Below are 18,040 nucleotides of genomic sequence, written 5' to 3'. Positions count from 1 at the left end.
GAGGCTGGGAGGCTTTACAGTTCAGGGCTTCTGGGGCCCTCCCACCCCTCCAGAAACCCAGAGAACTTTCTGAAAGAGGGCTGGAGGGGAGAGAGACCAAATCTGCATGTTTGAGGGAACTTTGTCACCATGCTAAGCCCATCTGGGGATTGGCCAAGGACAGTCTTTAAATGTGACACTATGCAGCAGGGAAGTCAGGTGGAAGATGGACAGAAGGCTGGAGTGTGGAGCCTTGGAGGAGGCCCCAGGGAGGGGAGCCTACATACAGTATGCTGGAAATGAGTATCTCCACTGCCAAAGGTCTCTTGGGAAGGACATCCTGTGCAGCAGCAAATGAGCCAGCCTAGTGAGGCCTAAAAGTGGCTACTAACCCACCATGCTGACAAGACAGTGAGCACCTCTGCACCCCCTGCAACAGATGGAGGGAGAGGGTGGTCAGGTGCAATACCCAGCTAGTTCTCATCCAGGACTACTTCATTGGTCTTTAAATTCCTTGCCCAGGTATACCCTCAGTGCAGCTGGGTGAAAAGGAAGGATTCATCTGGGGTCTGAGGAGGTACAGCAAGGGGACTATAGTGCTCCTAAGACAGTGCTATGCCATTTCTCTGGACCCCCATCTTTGTACACTGTACAGATTGCAAAGTGTCCAAGTTTTCAGCTCATTGGGCATCCCATATACCCCCTAGACCCCATCAAAGTTGTTAACTCTTAAGAAAAGCTAAACCCCAGCTCTAGTACTGTTTTACAGACTTGGTGTGGATATGTGGAAAATGCATGTTGCCTGGCCATGCAGAGCTTAGGGCAATCCAAACAAATCCAGCAGCCCTCAAGAGGGTAATGCTACAAATGTGATGTTTACTTGGATTAAGCTACATTTACCTGACCCCCAATGTTTGGATAGGAGAACCTTTCCATATGAACCTGTCCCAAGTTCTTGGATGGGGTCAAAGTATAACCATCTCCATCTTCAGGTTTTGAGGTCTGGGAGAGGGGTTTACTTGCCTTGTGCTGTATTTGGTCACTTTCTGGATGTTAGAAGCCATTCTGAAATCATGGCAAAGAATATTAGTTTCTCTTGCCATTGTAATTATGGTACACATTAAACATCCCTTTGAATATCTCTCAGCATCTAGGGTCAGGTTTTTAGAAGTATACTTATCCAAGTTATTAACATCTGACAAAGGTCACAAACCAGAAATGGGCTTAGTTGGAGCCGGTCTGTATACTACAGCACTTGTAGAGTTTCTGGTCAAAATGATCAACATTCTAGCCAGAAATAGAGGTGCTAATGTGTTATGGTCATTGTGAAAAAATGTATGGCAGGAGATTAAATAATGCTTTCATATAAATTAAAAATAGAAGGGAATGGTGGAATTTGGAACCCAAGCTACTGTTAAATGATTGGATTGTACTGTCACATCCAAGTGTTGGATCATGGAGATGGCACAGTTTGATTTTACTTCTATAGATATGTGAAGACAGAATATCTCCATTAGAGATGAGCGAATCGAACCAGGCGAACCGGAATTCGAGTCGAATTTCAGGAAATATTCGATTCGCGTCGAATCCAAAATTTTGCCTACTTCGGGTGCGCGAATCGAATATTTCCCGATCAGCCGGCAAAAGTGTCCCTGCAGTGAGCTCCGCTATTTCTGACAGTTCTCTGACAGAAGGAACACATGTTTAGCGGTTGAAACATTGTATCTATTAGTTTCCATTTAGGATACAGATGTTTCAACCGCTGTACATGTGAAGAAGCTGTCAGAGAACTGTCAGAAATAGAGGAACTCTGCACATACACTTTTTGCCGGCTTGGAATTAATCTTATTTTCATCCTACTTCTTCTTCTTCTTCATCCTCATCCTCAGAAGAAGAAGAGGATGAGGATGAAGAAGAAGAAGGATGAAAATAAGAATAATTCCAAGCCGGCAAAAAGTGTATCTGCAGAATGTCATTTATGGAAAAAAATAGATACAATGTTTCAACCGCTGTATGGAGTGAATGTCCCATAACTGTCAGAAATAGACTATTTATGACAGTTCTGGGACACTCACTCCATACAGCGGTTGAAACATTGTATCTATTTGTTTCCATTTGTTTTCATCTCCAAGGGCATTTAAATTAAAGGTACATTGTTCTGCACTAATTTAAAGGCTCTCTGAAGCCTAGAAACCCTTTTAATAAGTTAAATTCGTAGCGCATTAATTCGCATCGAATCGAATTTCATACTGGAATTTGCCGAATCAAATTTTTGAGAAATTCGCTCATCTCTAATCTCCATGTATAAAGTTGTGTTTTTTTTTTTTTTCTTTCTAAAAATGAAAGTTTAGGAAGATAATGTGGATGGTAAACAAATGGCAAGAAATCAAACACCCTAAATATAAGGAACATTAAATGGTTTGTCCATTTAACTAGCTTATCTCTTCCAAAAAGAGTAGACTACTAGATTTAAAGGAAAACTGTTCTTTAAATGTGTTTAGGTACCCTCAGAAAATGAAGGTGTCCTGGTCTATCCTGCAGAGTTTGGTTTGTATTTCTTACCTCCTTGCTGCAGTGGTTCTGCTAAATCTGATTTAATTCACATGTGCTGCTGGCTTCTGTTTATCTATGGGTGTCACCTGCTCTACTGTGGATTTATGCCCTTTTGTCTTCTATTAATTCCTGGATCACTCCCATTCGTTTGTTCAGTGCAGTGTGTTGCACTGCAGTTCTGATCAGTTCTGATTGCCTGGGTGGCTGACTTCCCATGCAAGGATCCAGGCTTTGTCCATGGTCTGTGCTTTTCTGCCTGTCCTGACCTCAGCTTGTCTATTGGATTTCCTGTGTCCTGCTGTTTGTACTCTGCTCACGTGAGTGGTCTCTGCATCCTCGGCTGGGTGTACCTGGGGGCTGCGACCTGGTTCCAGCTTGCTGCAAGTCCATCCCCACCATCAGGGGCCCTGGTGAAGAAGCAGGCTGGGGCTTAGGCTCTGCATCCTGGGGAACCTTGAGTTGGCCATTGACAAGAGCTCACTACCACAGATGTTTGACAGCAGGTACAGATGGCTTCAGTCAGTCTTCACTAATCTTTGTAAACTTCCCAACTGGTCAGTTCTTGAAATAATTGCAATATGACAGTTAATCCACCCACATGCTTGTATGCATGCCTGACCTTATCTGGGTATGCTTCTGAGATGGTGTCTTGGGGTGTTCCTCCCAGATCTGGACCAGGGCATCACTGAGCTCTTGGCCAGTCTGAGGTGCAACCTGGCAGCTTTAGTTGGACCTAAACATATCCCAGAAATGTTCTATTGGATTTAGGACAGGTGATTGTGTGGGCCATTCAATGGTATCAATTCCTTCATCCTCCAGGAACTGCCTGCATACTCCCACCCCATGAGGCCAGGCATTATCATGCACCAGGAGGGACCCACTGCACCAGTTTAGGGTCTGACCATTGGTCCAAGGATATCATCCCAATACCGAATGGCAGTCGGTGCCACGGTCTCACCTGTAGAGGTCTGCATCCCATGGATATGCCTCCCCAGACCATCAATGACCCACCACCAAAACGGTCATAATGGATGTTACAGGCAGCATAACCTTCTCCATGGCTTCTCCAGACCCTTTCATGTCTCACAATTTCTCCCATGGTATGTAAACTTTTAAGCACAACGTTCGAGTACCTGACCAGATCAATATATCATGAGTTTAATTGACTTGATGCTAGACTCTAAAAAAAAAAAAAAAAAAAAAAAAAAAAAACTTCCACTTTTTTTGAGCAATCAGTGTATATTCATATATGAGGGTAAGATCTAAAATTATAAAAAAAAAATGGGGGAGATTTACTAAAACTGGTGCATACCATTTCTGGTGCAGCTGTGCATCACCAATCAGCTTCTTTCTTCAACTTGTTCACTAAAGCTTTGATAAAACCTGGAAGCTGATTGGTCTCTATGCAGAGCTGCTCCATATTGTGTACTCCAGCTTTTAGTAAACCCCCAAATATTATAATCCATACCTACAGTAAAACTCCTCATATCCTAATTTTTTTTTTTTTTTTACAAATGTCAAATATGTATATCCAAAGCTTGGTGATTGCCAAAGGTCTGACATGGAGGGGATGAAAGGGGAAGACCTGGATCTCTGCAGCATAGCTGTCCTGTCACAATATCCTAGAATGTATATACAATTACCATCCCATTATATCTCACTTTTCCATCAAACATTCTATATTCAATACTTGTTGTCTATAGGAGCCCAGAAACACTGTTGGAGTGACCACCATGCTCCATTATAGAAAACCAAGAAATCAGAAGGAAGATATGTTCTTCAGTGTTTCTCGTCATTGGGGACATCCATTTAATCCTACCAACTCCCCTTTTTCCATTACAGTGACCAAACCTATAATTCAGGAAAGCTGATCCAAAGGTTATTATTGAATTGGCTGTACCAAATTAAAACTTGAAATGGAAGGTTGATCCAGAAGCTGGTGCAGCATGATCAGATCAGCATTTTGGAATTCATTATTATTGGACTGTTGAGGATCCTTTTTATAACTTGTTAAATTTAGAGCCAGTAATGGACGTCAGATACTGAGATCCAGAGATCTGGTCTGTACAGATCATTAGGTGCTTAAAGGGTCTTTTCAGAATACACTACCAAAAGCTCCAAATGTTAAAGGAGACAACTTATAAACCATTGTGTCCTAGTCTCAGACCATAAGGTGATCTGAAATCTCCATTAACAGATGTATTTCTTGTAATTAGAAATATTTTTTGTTTGAATGTGGCTGTGTAATGTCTTGCCTTATCTGTTCAATCCATTTCCAACTATCCCCAGAACATGGTTTGGCTGTAAAGCTGCCAAGCAGGGTAATCTATTCATTACGGGTGATACTGTTGAATGGCATGACAATAGGCTGAGGGCAATCTGGTGCCAGGATAGTTTATCCAAACAATAGGAACCAACTCCAGATATCTGCTTAAAGGAATCCATTGTTCAGATAAGCACTAAAGCTGGCCATAGACGGGCCATTTATAGGCTGAATTGTCGGCCGATAAACAATCAGTTGTTGCCACCAATGCTTATGAAAAACGGATATTTTTTTTCATGGACTTTCCAGCATGACCGATAAGAAAAATGAGAAGATGTACGAAAAACTGTCAATGGCATTGGCCCACTAACAGCGTGAATATCAGCAGATTTTTATTTTTTTTCTTTAATACTTATTTTTTACATAAGTATATAAAAGATACATTAGTTGGAGTATCTCACCTGTACTGGATGCAGAGCTTAATGCACCACATGACAATACAGTTCCAATCGTACAATAAATACATTCACTCAGCAGTGTGATGTGCGCAGCAAATTCCCTGGACCATGTAGTGGTTTATGTAGTCATTTATTTTAAATACGTAGGGCGGTGTCCTCTCCCTTAAACAAAATATCGCAGTGCCTCCAGCCGGTAAAATACGGCAAATATTTAATGAACCAATAATTTGGACACCTTAATAATTTGATCACCACTTATTATACCTTGAGTCCTTTTTAGCCAGTATGATTTCGTACCATATACACAAATTATCTTGTATATAAATTTTGTACATAAATTTATCAAAATTAATACAAACTCAAAATACTGGTGATAAATATATTTTGATTTTATGTACAAGTAATACAACAGGCTAATTTCTATGATCCAACAATAGATATAGATAATAGTAAAGAGAAGGAAAAAATCAAATTTATGTGTAAGTTGTAACCTTCTAGTGCTTCAGAAATTATTTCTCGCATTCCGTGGCCATAGAAATGTTAAAGTATTCTCTGATAAATTGCACTATAACAAAACTACAATCAGTTACTATGTGATATCTAATTTTCCATATCAAAATCAATTTCAATATCAATATCAAACAGTTTTTAGCGATAATTTATATATAGATCCTAATATTTCTAAACACACAATACAAATGCTATCAGTCTTTGGAAAAATCAAATACAATATCCTAGCAATCTCACCACTCCTAGAACCTTGATTTTGAGGTCTCCCCCAGTGGAATGCAGTTGGGCCTTCAAATGGTCCTCAAGACAAAATGTCAGCTGGACTCCTTCAGCAAAATGGCCGCAGGTAGCAAGTGAGTGCAGTCTGGATTGTAGTGTTTAGAGTGTAGTTATTATGAGCAAAATAGATCAGAAGTATCATAGAAGTGTAGAAGTTCAGAGGTTCAGAATTTTAGCAGAAGTTTCAAAAGATTTAGATCTTTAAGTTTCTCAGATGGTTCAGATTTCAGCTTCAGATTTTTTTTTTTTTTCCCCAAGATCTCACGCTTTCAAGATTTTTCTCTATTTCAGCTTGATTTTTTTTTTTTTTTTTTTTTGTGAGGTGCATGGCTTTTTATATCCTCCAACCCTTTGTTTTAAAAGACCCTCCCAACAGGCTTGTTGGGCCGGTCGAGGTGTGTACATAAGATCTCTCACCTGTCCACTGGGTGCAGCTAGGGATCAGAAAACAATTTGTTGTAATGACTCATCCTTTGATTGAAATAACATGTGTTTAGGTATCAAATATATATGTATCCTATTCAAGTATAGTTGTTGTTACTCTTGAATGAGAACCACAAAGATGTACGTACATTTGGTTCCTCATTTCCCTGATATTTAACTGTTTTGAAACATTTGATTTCTTTTGGAAATGTATAATTGACACCAATTCACAAATAATCTTCATCATTTCACACTTAATTGAGTGGTATGCAATACCTAACTTTCTCAAATCTTTACCTAGATAAAAATTGTTAGTAATATGCCTTTGATAATGTCTCTGTGGGTAGATATCAAGTTCTTAGCTTTAGATGACCTAAGTTTCACCTTTTTGCTTAAGGAATGATGTTCCCATGAATAGGAAAGACCCTCTGTTTACCTGTTGATTGTGGGGGAGCTAGTGTAAACAGCCAGTTATATTTTTACCTCAGTGGATAATAGTGTATTGTCACATTTCAAGAAGTCTCCTCTGGGAATCCACACTTCCAAGGTTGTGTGAGCTCTCAATCAGGTTTGGTTACCCTATTGTCACTTCCATACCTCATATATGTTCACCTGCAGAAGTCCAAATAGTAGTGTCTGACTACCTATAATGGGGTTTCCTGCCATTGAAGTATCTCCTAGCTTTCCATAGACCATGGCATTTGTTTAGGAAACCTATATCTGCCAGGTCTTAGACTAACCAACATCAGATCCCCCATTGTCTTTTCTGGGACTTTGTTTGATCACAGGCCCGAAGCTTTGTTTAAAGCACAAAGACACGCAAGGGAGAGTAAGGAGAGAGTTTGAGGGTCTCCCCTTCCCCCTAAAGTCCAAGGTAAACTGAGGATCAGTCCTCAATGGACATCCCCTCCCACTGGTGGATGAGGCACTTCCTGGCACACTATAAAACTGCTTTTGTAGGCCTTAAATTGTTTGTGCCAAAGTCAGCCCACTATACAGCCAATTCCTAATTTAGTGTGGGCTAAATATGTAATAGCCGTATTTGTAAGTGTTGTAAACATATGTATGGTTCTTGGCTGTCATTTGCAAAATATTTTGGTTGACAAATACACAATACTGTTATGTTAGACTGATCTGTGATCTTCCATCACATAACTTCATTATTTTTAAAACCGGTTCAACCTTCAATTTAAGGACAGCATGCATAAACATAATTGAGAATATACTATCACGCTATTCCTAACTAACTATATGAAATTTCGAAGATATAATATGGTTGGTTATTTTCTTTATAATAAAATAAGATCACTTGGAATGCAGTAAAGAGCCAAGCAATATGTCTTTTATAAAGTATTTACATAGCGCCAACAGTTTGCTCAGCACTGTACATTATAATGGGAGACAGTACAGTATCAATTCAATACACGAGGGTTCGAGGGCCCTGCTCCTTGGAGCTTACAATCTAGGGGGGAGGGGATAGTGGTACAGGAGGAAATAGCTGTGGGGGATGGAGTGGTAGGAAGAGTGGAGGAGTTCAGTAATTAGCTGAGGGTGGGGTAGGTTTTCAGAGTGCGCCTAAAGGTGAGCAGAGTAGGTGATGGACTGATGGATTGGGGTAGGGAGTTCCAGAGGATGGGGGGGTGAAGTCCTGGAGACGAGCATGGGAGGAGACCAGGGAACTAGAGAGTAGGTCTTGTGAGGAGCAGAGTACATTTTGGGTGGTATTTGGATACCAGATCGGTGATTTAGTTTGGGGCAGTATTATGAACAGCTTTATACGTCAATGTTATCATTTTGAATTTTATCCGTTGGGCAATCGGGAGCCAGTGTAGGGATTGGCAGAGGGGGGTGGCAGATACGGAGTGGTTAGTAAGGTGGATGAGTCTGGCCGCAGAATTCAAGATGGACTGAAGCGGGGATAGCCTGCAGTGAGGTAAGCCGATGAGGGAGTTACAGTAGTCAAGTCGTGATATATATAATGGAGTGAATGAGTTGCATAGCGGTTTCCAGGGTTAGGAACGGATGTATTTTGGAGATGTTGCGGAGGTGAAGTCTACATGAGTTTGTCAGCAATTGGGGCTGGAAGGACAGATTGGAGTCTAGGATGACACCTAGTACTCTGGCTTGAGGGGTGGGTCTGATGGTGTTGGTCTTGATAGAGAAGCTGGGGGGGGGGTGTAGGCTGGGGGGAGAACTAGCTCAGTTTTGGAAAGATTTAGTTTGAGGAAGTGGAGTGACATCCAATCCAATATGTCTCAGTAGGCTTGTGATACGGGAAGAGACTGAAGGGGTGAGGGGTAGAGATTTGCCGTCGGCATAGAGATGGTGGTTGAAGCCGCGAGAATGTATCAATTGGCTAAGGGTGGAGGTGTTGATGGAGAAAAGGGGCCCAAGGACAGAACCTTTAGGGACCCCAACAGAGGGGGAGAGAGGAGGTGGCAGCATTATAGGTAACACTGAAGGAGTGCTGTGATAGAATGGAGTCAGCATCAGTGACAGCACAGGGCAATTTAAATACCGCACCCTGCGCTGTCATTGGTGCCAGGCGTGCACTAGCGTACGCTAGTGTGCATGTGCAAACTTCGCTGCGGCGGGCCGGGCCCTAGCGCCCGCATCCCCGCCTGAGACTGCCTAATGTGCATGCGCCAGGACCAGCACCGCGGTGATCCCTGACATTCCCCCCCCCCCCCCACGGGCAACCTCCGGATGCCCAACTGATCTCTCCACTGCAGATGGGAACCAGCCCAAAATGTCCATGCCCCGAGACTTGTCCGGGAGTTTTTTCATAGCCAAGAGTTCTCCTCTGGACCATAGCCTTTCCATTTGATCAAGAACTGGGTCTGGCCCCCCCCCCTCTTTCGGCAATTTACGATTGCTTCCACTTTGAATTCCTCTTGTTCCTCAATAGTGATTGGCTTCAGGAGGTCTGGATTCTCAGTCCGGGAATGGGTCTGGTACAACTGGTTTAAGCAGAGAAACATGAAATACCGGGTGAATCTTAAAGGTTTCCGGAAGGATGAGTTTGTATGCCACCTTGTTAATCATGCGTTTCACATGGAAAGGGCCCAAAAATTTGGGTCCTAGTTTCTTTGAAGGACACAACATCTTCAGATATGTTGTTGCCAACCAGACCTTATCCCCCCGGTTGCAGCACCAGTTCCCCCCCCTCCCCCCTTCGCGTCTTGTCAAAGGCCTTCTTGTTGTCTTCCTGGGCCTTAGCCATGGCTTCCTGAAGCAATTTATTGTCTGGAAAAAAACTGATAGTGCTTTGGGTAGCTGAGACTGCACTCTCAGCAACCAGATAGGGCAAGAAGGTGGGGTGAAACCCATAATCTGCAAAAAACAGGGATTATCCTGTGGTTGAATGGTTCACATTATTATAGGAGAATTCTGCCAAAGGCAGAAGCATCAGCCAATCATCCTGTAGGAAGGACGTGTAACCTCTTAAATATTCTAAAGTCTGGTTGGTCCTTTGTCTGCCCGTTGGTATCAAATTGTCTCTCCTCTGCATTTCATCCACAGACCAAGTGCCTTACATAATGCCTTCCAGAATTTGGAGGTAAATTGAACTCCCCGATCTGAAACGATATCTTCCGGGACTCCGTGTAACCTAACCACTTTTCGAATGAAAATCTGAGCGGTTTCAGGCACCGATTGGGTACTCTTCAGGGGTATGAAATGGGCCATTTTTGACAGGCTGTCAATGATCACGAATATCGCCATGTGTGGTCCAGGGAGGGAGAAAGTTCAACTATGAAGTCCATAGCAATCATTTGCCACGGTCGAACGGGTATAGGTAGTGGGTGTAGTAGCCCCCAGGCTTTGCTTCTAGGTGGCTTGTTCCTTTGGCAAGTAGTACATGACTTGACGTACCGTTCTCAGTCTCTGGCCATGTTGGGCCACCAAAAGGTGCGTCTGAGCAGCTCAAGGGTCTTTGCTAGTCTGAAGTGTCCTTCCATCGGATGATCATGACAATGTCCCAGGACCAGCGTCTGGACTTCCTCTGGCACCACGATCAACCCCTCTTTCCATATCAGTCCCCCTTTGTTCAAGAGTGGTACCCCAGGTGGAGTGGGCATAGTTACTAATGCATCCTGCAGCTTAGAGCATAGTTCTGTCTGGAGAGATGAAAGGATGGTATTGGGCCTTGGTTCTTCCTTAGGGTCCTCAAACATGCGCGAGAGGGCATCAGGCTTTGTGTTCTTGGAGCCTGGTCTGTAGGTGATGTGGAATGAGAATCTGGAGAAGAGTGCCCATCTCGCCTGGCGTGGTCGTAGGTGCTTTGCCGTTCTCAAGTACTCCAAGTTTTTATGGACTGTGAAAATCAAGATTGGGTGCATGGCCCCTTCTAACAAATATCTCCATTCCTCCAAAGCTGTCTTGATGGCCAATAATTCTCGGTCACCAATGTCATAATTTCTTTCGGCTGGAGTAAGCTTCCTTGAAAAGAGTGCCACTGGGTGCAGAAGTTCCTTTGCGCCCTTCCTCTGGGACAGGATCGACCCTACTGCAATCTCAGATGAGTCTACTTCTAGGACATAAGGTAGTGCATTGTCTGGATGGCCCAAAATGGGTGCCGTGGTGAACAATCTCTTTAGGGACTCGAAGGCCGCCTAGGCCTCCAGCGTCCATTAAAGCAGATTCCTTGTTTGGTTCTTTGCGTAATGGGGGAGACCAGACCTGAAAAGTTCCTGATAAATTTCCTATAGAAGTTGGCAAATCCAATGAACCGCTGGACGCCCTTATCGGTAGGAATTGGCCAATCGAGAATTGCTGAGACTTTTTGGGGATCCATCGCACCCCCACGGTGGAGATGATCAAACCCAGAAAGGAGATACTGCGTTGTTCGAAGCTGCATTTGTCAGCCTTGACGTACAGGCTGTGCAGGCGTAAGCGTTCCAGGACCCTTGTCACATGATCCCTATGACCCTCCAGTGAGGGTGAGAAAATCAATATGTTGTCCAGGTACACAATGACTAAAATGTCAAGGTAGTCTCTGAATATGTCATTGACAAAATGTTGGAAAGTGGCCGGGGCATTGCAGAGTCTGAAAGGCATGACCAAGTATTCGTAGTGGCCAAAACGAGTGCGAAATGCCGTCTTCCACTCCCCTCTCCCTTATGCGAACCAGATTATATGCCCCCCTCAGGTCTAACTTGGGAAAGCAGGCTGCGGACTTTAAACTTTGAAAAAGCTCTGGGACCAGAGGCAAGGGATAGCGATTCTTAATCATGATTCTATTCAATTCGTGGTAGTCGACACAAGGTCTTAGGGATTTATCTTTCTTTTCCATGAAGAAAATTCCTGCCCCTGCTGGTGAGGTGGAAGGGCGGATGAACCCCTTTTGAAGATTCTCATCAATATACTTTTTGAGAACCCCCAACTCCAATTCAGACAGGGGGAAGATTTAGCCGAAAGGAATTTCTGAACCGGGTAACAGATCAATGGGACAGTCGTATGGGGGGTGGGGAGGCAAAATGTCCGCACCACGCTTGCTAAAGACATCCAGGTAGCCATGGTAGGCTGCCGGAATGACTTGTCTTAGACTGGGGTCTTCTTCTGAGCACAGGAGGATCTAGGGGGTTCCGGAGCATGACAGTGTTCCTAACAATATGTTGAAAGGAACCTTATTGACCCGGTCTCCCAGTCGACTTTGGGGATGTGGGCCTGTAGCCATGGAAGCCCCAAGATAACTGGGAAAAGGGGTGACGCGATGGCGTCAAAACGTAAAAGTTCCCGGTGTTGACCTGCTATGGTGGTAAGGATAGGAGGGGTTTCCTGATCAACTACCCCTGATCTAATCTGGGAACCATCAGCTAGAAATTAAGACCCCACGTTCTGAGCTGTAGAGGAATTTCCTGCTGTTGTGCGAAGTCAAGATCCAAAAAACTGCATGCCCCTGAGTCAATTATAGCCGTCGTTTCCACGGTTCTTCCTGGGAGCTGGAAGAGGGGTACAGCTAAGTAACTGGACTGACTAGTATTCCCAATAGAACAAGAATTAAATAAAGAGGTCGACTTGCGCGCCTTCAGAGGACAGGACCGTACCATGTGACCGGCTTCTCCACAGTAAGATTTTTTTTTTTTATAGTCTTCGTTGGCGTTCCTCGGGAGACACGGCATGCCGAGCCAGACCCAACTGCATGGGCTCCTGGGTGTCCACAGGAACAGGAGATCGGTTATCTTGAAACAGGCTGACCTGCCCCTCTGACCGGGGCCCATGTCATTCCCTGACCCTGGCCAGACCTCCCGAACCTGCGTTCCTGCAACCTGTGATCGATCTGGATTGCCAGGCCGATCAGATCTTCCAGGGACTCTGGTAGGCCCACTCGGGCCAATTCGTCTTTCAGGGCCTCCGAGAGTCCGACCCATAATTGGTAACGCAGAGCAGCGTCATTCCAGTGTGTCCCCCATCACCGCCTTAATTTGGAAGCATATTGCGGTACAAAGCAGCAGGCAAAGAATGGTCGGGTCACATGCCAGGTCAATAACAGGAAATCAGATCTAAAGGGGAACATCCAGGAGCGAAGTTAGACAAGCCAGAGGTCAGGACAGGGAGAAGGCAGCAGAGGTAAAAACACTCCGGGTAGTAGTACTCAAACACAGGTAACAGGAATCATAGACCATTTGGCAACAAGTGACAGCACAGGGCGATTTAAATACCGCACCCTGTGCTGTCATTGGTGCCAAGCGTGCACTAGCGCACGCGCAAACTTTGCCGTAGCGGGCCGGGTCCTAGCGCCCGCATCCCCTCCTGAGATGGCCTAATGCGCATGTTCCGGGACCAGCGCCGTGGCGATCCCTGACAGCTTGTTGGGATCTGGTTTTGCGCCATAGTTGCTCCAGCGCACGACTGCATCGTTTGAGATTTTTGGTATGGTCAGTTTGCCAGGGTTGTAGCGGTGGGGGTCTGATGCTTCTTGTTGGGGGTGTTAGCGAGTCTAGGGTGGCTGATAGCGAGTTGTTATAAACAGTAATGGTCAGGGCAGGACAGGGGAAGGATACTGTCGTAAAGTTGGTCAGCTGCAGAGTGGAAGGGGCAGGGTTCAAGTTGCGGAGGATTCTGCTGGTGATAGTTTGATGTTTGGAGGGATAGGTGTTTGAGGAAGAGGAGATGGAGAAGGTAATGAGGTTGTGATCAGAGAGAGCAAAGGGGGTGTTTGTGAGGTTGTGGGGAGTGCAAATGAGAGGACAAGGTCCAGGGTGTTCCTGTCGGAGTGGGTGGTGGACTGTATACACTGTGCGAGTGCAGAAGAAGAGGTTAAGTGGATGAGTTGGGATGTTGAAGTCTCCAAGGATTATCTATTTTAGGATGTGAAGCCAATGACCTGCTGATCTCTTAGCCATCACATACTATGGTACACTTGAACACCGGCTTACAGAGCCATTCACACGCACGGTTCATTTTAAGCTAGCTAACGCTGAGTTTCAATGTGGCTTTGGGGAGTCGGAAATATTAAAGAATACAGATGTCTGTTATGAGCGAAATTTTTAATTATATTCTACAATATTCCCCTAAATATAATGTATTCTATACATTCATGGCCCAACTACACACGCTCTGAATCAGTTGTTCCAGATGCACCACTTTCCATAACCAGGTCCATTAAGCCAGAGAATTCTCTGCCTACAAATACCTGACCTGATTTCTTCACCGTTCATTAGTTTCTTGATCCATTTGTAAAATAGCTTCATGCTAATCACAATACAGATTTGAAATAAAATCATAATAAATATAATTAATTGATGTAGTAATATATTTCCAGGAGCTGCTGTTACTGAGGTTTTTCCCCCCACATTGATACAGTATTTTTAAACTTTGACCACCATGATGACTGGAAAATTCAGACCAATGTTTTATCTCTAGTAGATTTCCCTGTTCATGCTTGAATATCATTTCTGCTTTCTGAAGTTATTCAGGCAAAACATTTATCCCTTATCGTTTTGTATGTCTGCTCATTCTTTCCATGGAAACTCCTCTACTTGAGATATTATATTGTATCGGTGGAACACTTACATTTTTCATAAACATATTAGTTACATTTACTCTAATCCCATTTCTCCTGATTCCTGTAAGATCTCCTTCTATACAATACAAGGCCTCACTCGGGATATCTGTGTGCAGGATAGGAAGAAAGCTTTCAGTGTCTCATGACTTGAAAACAGACCTTCCTTTTACCTACAAGAGTGACTAAGTCAAATGAAGTCACTTTTTCTATTCTTGCTGTACATAATGAATGATGGAACCAAGAATGAAAAATACCTTTTTGTCCTGTTTAGGCAAACAAATTACTTTTGGATAGGAAATGTAAACACATCTAGTTCTAGATCAGATCTATTGGTATCCAAAGCAAAGTCTGCAAACTGTAGCTGATCCTATAACTGAGTATTACTAACGGGCAGTCTTTAGACTGTAATTGGAACTAATATTTGTTGATTCCCAGGTTATTACCCATAAATCTGTATGGGGTTTTTTTTTTGCAAATACATATTAATTGGGTAAACGTTGCAAAACACTTGGGCGTTCCACTTTGGAATGCTTGTGCAATTATTTTAAAATTGGTAGAATACTCTCTAGACATGTCCTGGCTATGTGGGAATGTTCTGTCCATTAAATTTAAAGTAACATCTTGTAAATGGAACACAGATGGTCCTATAACTGTAGCTTTCTTAAAATTTTCTAATATTTGATTTAAATTTCTTTGAACTTTATTTTTACTTCCTACTAAGCCTGCTGTTTCCTGATCAATGTCGTCTATCAATGTATTAAAATCCATACTATTGGTAATACTTCCAATAGTACTAACTCCTCCTAGAATTCCTTCTACGATACCTCACTTATTCCTGTTTTTTAATATTGGTTCCAAACCATTTATCCATACCCAATTCCATATTAAATATTCTTGACATTTTTGTAAATGTTTTGGATTCTATACGAGCTTGTATTCCAATAGTTACTATGAAAAAAATAGTTGCATACAAGTAGCTCCATAACCTATACAAGTCTACTGCTGTCAGTGTCACTATCTTGGAAAATTTCTGGATAAAAGCAAGTCTTTTGTAGGGTCTTAGACTTGTTCTCTGCTGGGCTGGAAAAAGTCATACATTTTTATAAATGTCAATGAGAGAGTCCTGTGATCACAAATGTTCTCCCTTTTTTTTTAATTGTTTATACTTTCTTTCTGTTCTGATATCAATATTTCTTCTTTGCGTTTGATGTTTCTCCATGTTTGTGCCAAAGTAATGATACTGCATTTCTTTGCCAGAAATGGCATCTAAAACAAAACCGTTTACATTATCCTGGTATATTATTTTTTTTTTTTTAACAAATGTTAATTATGGGACAATAGTTTTATGAATTTGGAACACTATGTGAAGCAACATTTCTTTTCACAGAAAACTTCTATATATCAAAGTACTGTCCTTGTCCTGTCTAAGATGACCTAAACTACAAAAGTGTGAAATCTAGGTATGACGGGACGCAACATCTTTTTGGACATGACTCAAAACTGTTTTTGCAAACAGGTTTTGTATCACCCCAGAGATGACAATGGACTATGTCTTCTCTATAAAAATTTGAAATATGCGTAACTGTTTTCTGTGCTGATGTCATTATTCTGGTGTTGGACTGTTCTGAAGTAATACTGACTGGTTCCACACCACCTTCAGTTCTTGTGCTAAAAATGTGAGGTAAAGACTTTTCTGATACAGCCACACAAATATGTCGGTGTGTGGGTTGTGTTTTTTTTTGTTTGTTTTTTTTTTTCTTCCTGAAAATGTCTTCCTGTTACATCTATCTCTATGTGTTTGGCTGACATAGAATACCTTTCATGACATTTTCTGAAATTGTATTTCTCACAAATTCCTCCTTGATGAGCAGTCAGTCTGCAATATAATCCTGTTTGACTTCACTAAGCTCTGATGCTTTGATTGCATAATAAACACTTAGCAGTTGTTGTACATTTGACACAAGGTTTTTCCAATGATCACTCTGGAGAAGTAGCTAATTATTTTTTCATTACTTTTTTAATTGAGACAGTTACTGAAATTGCATTCAGATGCATGAGTTTTCAAAAAAAGGGGCTTCAGAACAAACCTATTGTATCTAATGCTGGAGCCTTCTGCAAATCATAATTTTTTTTTTTCTCAAGAGTTCTAAAACCTTATTTGGACAATTTTGGTCAACTATATTATCTTTACTCCTCAAAATATTAAATGGTTTAACTTTCTTAGCAAAACCCATGTATGAACTCTTTGCAATGATTTATTTTATTCAAAAATTGCTGCAATGCTTTGAGTTGTTGGAATGGAAGTGATGGAGCTGACTGTTTATTACAATTGTCTCTTTCCTTGACTAATCTGCATGTGAAGGTTTTTCAACAGTTGTTGATCTTTCTGTGTTTAATTTTGGGCCTTAAACAACGCAGACAAAAGAGCAATATGTTCATCAATGTTCTGCATACTCAGCATAATCCTATCTACATGCTGAAAAATACATTGACTTTGATAGTATTTTCGCTATAGACTCATGGACTACACCATCACTGATATCTAGGCCAGCTATTAATCGAGTGAATGTATAGGTCTTTCTGGAACTTGAAAGCTAGCTTGTACTGACAACTGTTAGCTAAGGGGATGGAAGAATGGCTGTTAGCAACTTCCAGTACTGAGCACTTTGGCCTCGGCATCCAAATGTAACTTCATATTAGAATGATCGGGAACAACTGCTTTTTATTTGTAATATATATTCAGTGTCCTGAAGTCAATGGACAATATGAATGGTCAGTGTTTTTGATAGGCCAAATACAGTTATTTGCTGCTCACTGTGCTTTCTTTAAAATGCCAAGTTGTAGGAACTCTTGAATAATGGCAGAAAGCGGTCCAATTGATTCTAGTGGTAACTCATACTGACTAAGAGGTATTGGTGCTTTTCCCTCCAATATTCAATTCTGTATTTTGAAAGTTCCTATGTCATTTGTAAACTTTGAGCACAAACTTGGAAAACTTTGTACCACTTCCTTTTTTAAAGCACAATTACCATCAGTATCAGGCCATTTTTGCGTTGTAGACTTATTAGTCATGGAAACATTACTGTATACAGAGGGATCAATTAACACTATTATTGATTACATCAATGCCAAGAATATTCTCTGCACCGTGACAAAACCAGATGTCAGTGTTGTCACTAGCCCAGGTACTTCTAATGTTACATTAGACACCCGTCTAGCAGTGGAATGACCTGTAATAAACCCTTTATATTACACATGGGTGAGTTAGGTTTCACAGGTATGATTTCTCTGGTTAGACTGATCTCAGATCCACTATCAGCCAAAAATGTCATCTTTTTACCATTTTAGTAAACCTTGTACATATGGTCTTCCAATGTCATCCAATACAATTGGAGCAACATATTCCAATGGTATTGGGGATGAATCTCAGTGTTTCTAATTTTGGCAATGGTAATAAACTATCGGTTAGTGACAGCCCTTTTCACCACCTTGAACCAGCAAACACAAATGCTCCTGCGCTTGGGGATGGACTCTATGCAGGCTACAACCACATTAAGAATGTCCTGG

This window comes from Staurois parvus, unplaced genomic scaffold, assembly GCF_062004578.1.
Source record: "Staurois parvus isolate SC_StPar_1 unplaced genomic scaffold, SC_StPar_1.0 ptg000417l, whole genome shotgun sequence".
Taxonomy (NCBI): Eukaryota; Metazoa; Chordata; class Amphibia; order Anura; family Ranidae; genus Staurois; species Staurois parvus.
This window is presented reverse-complemented; position numbering follows the sequence as displayed.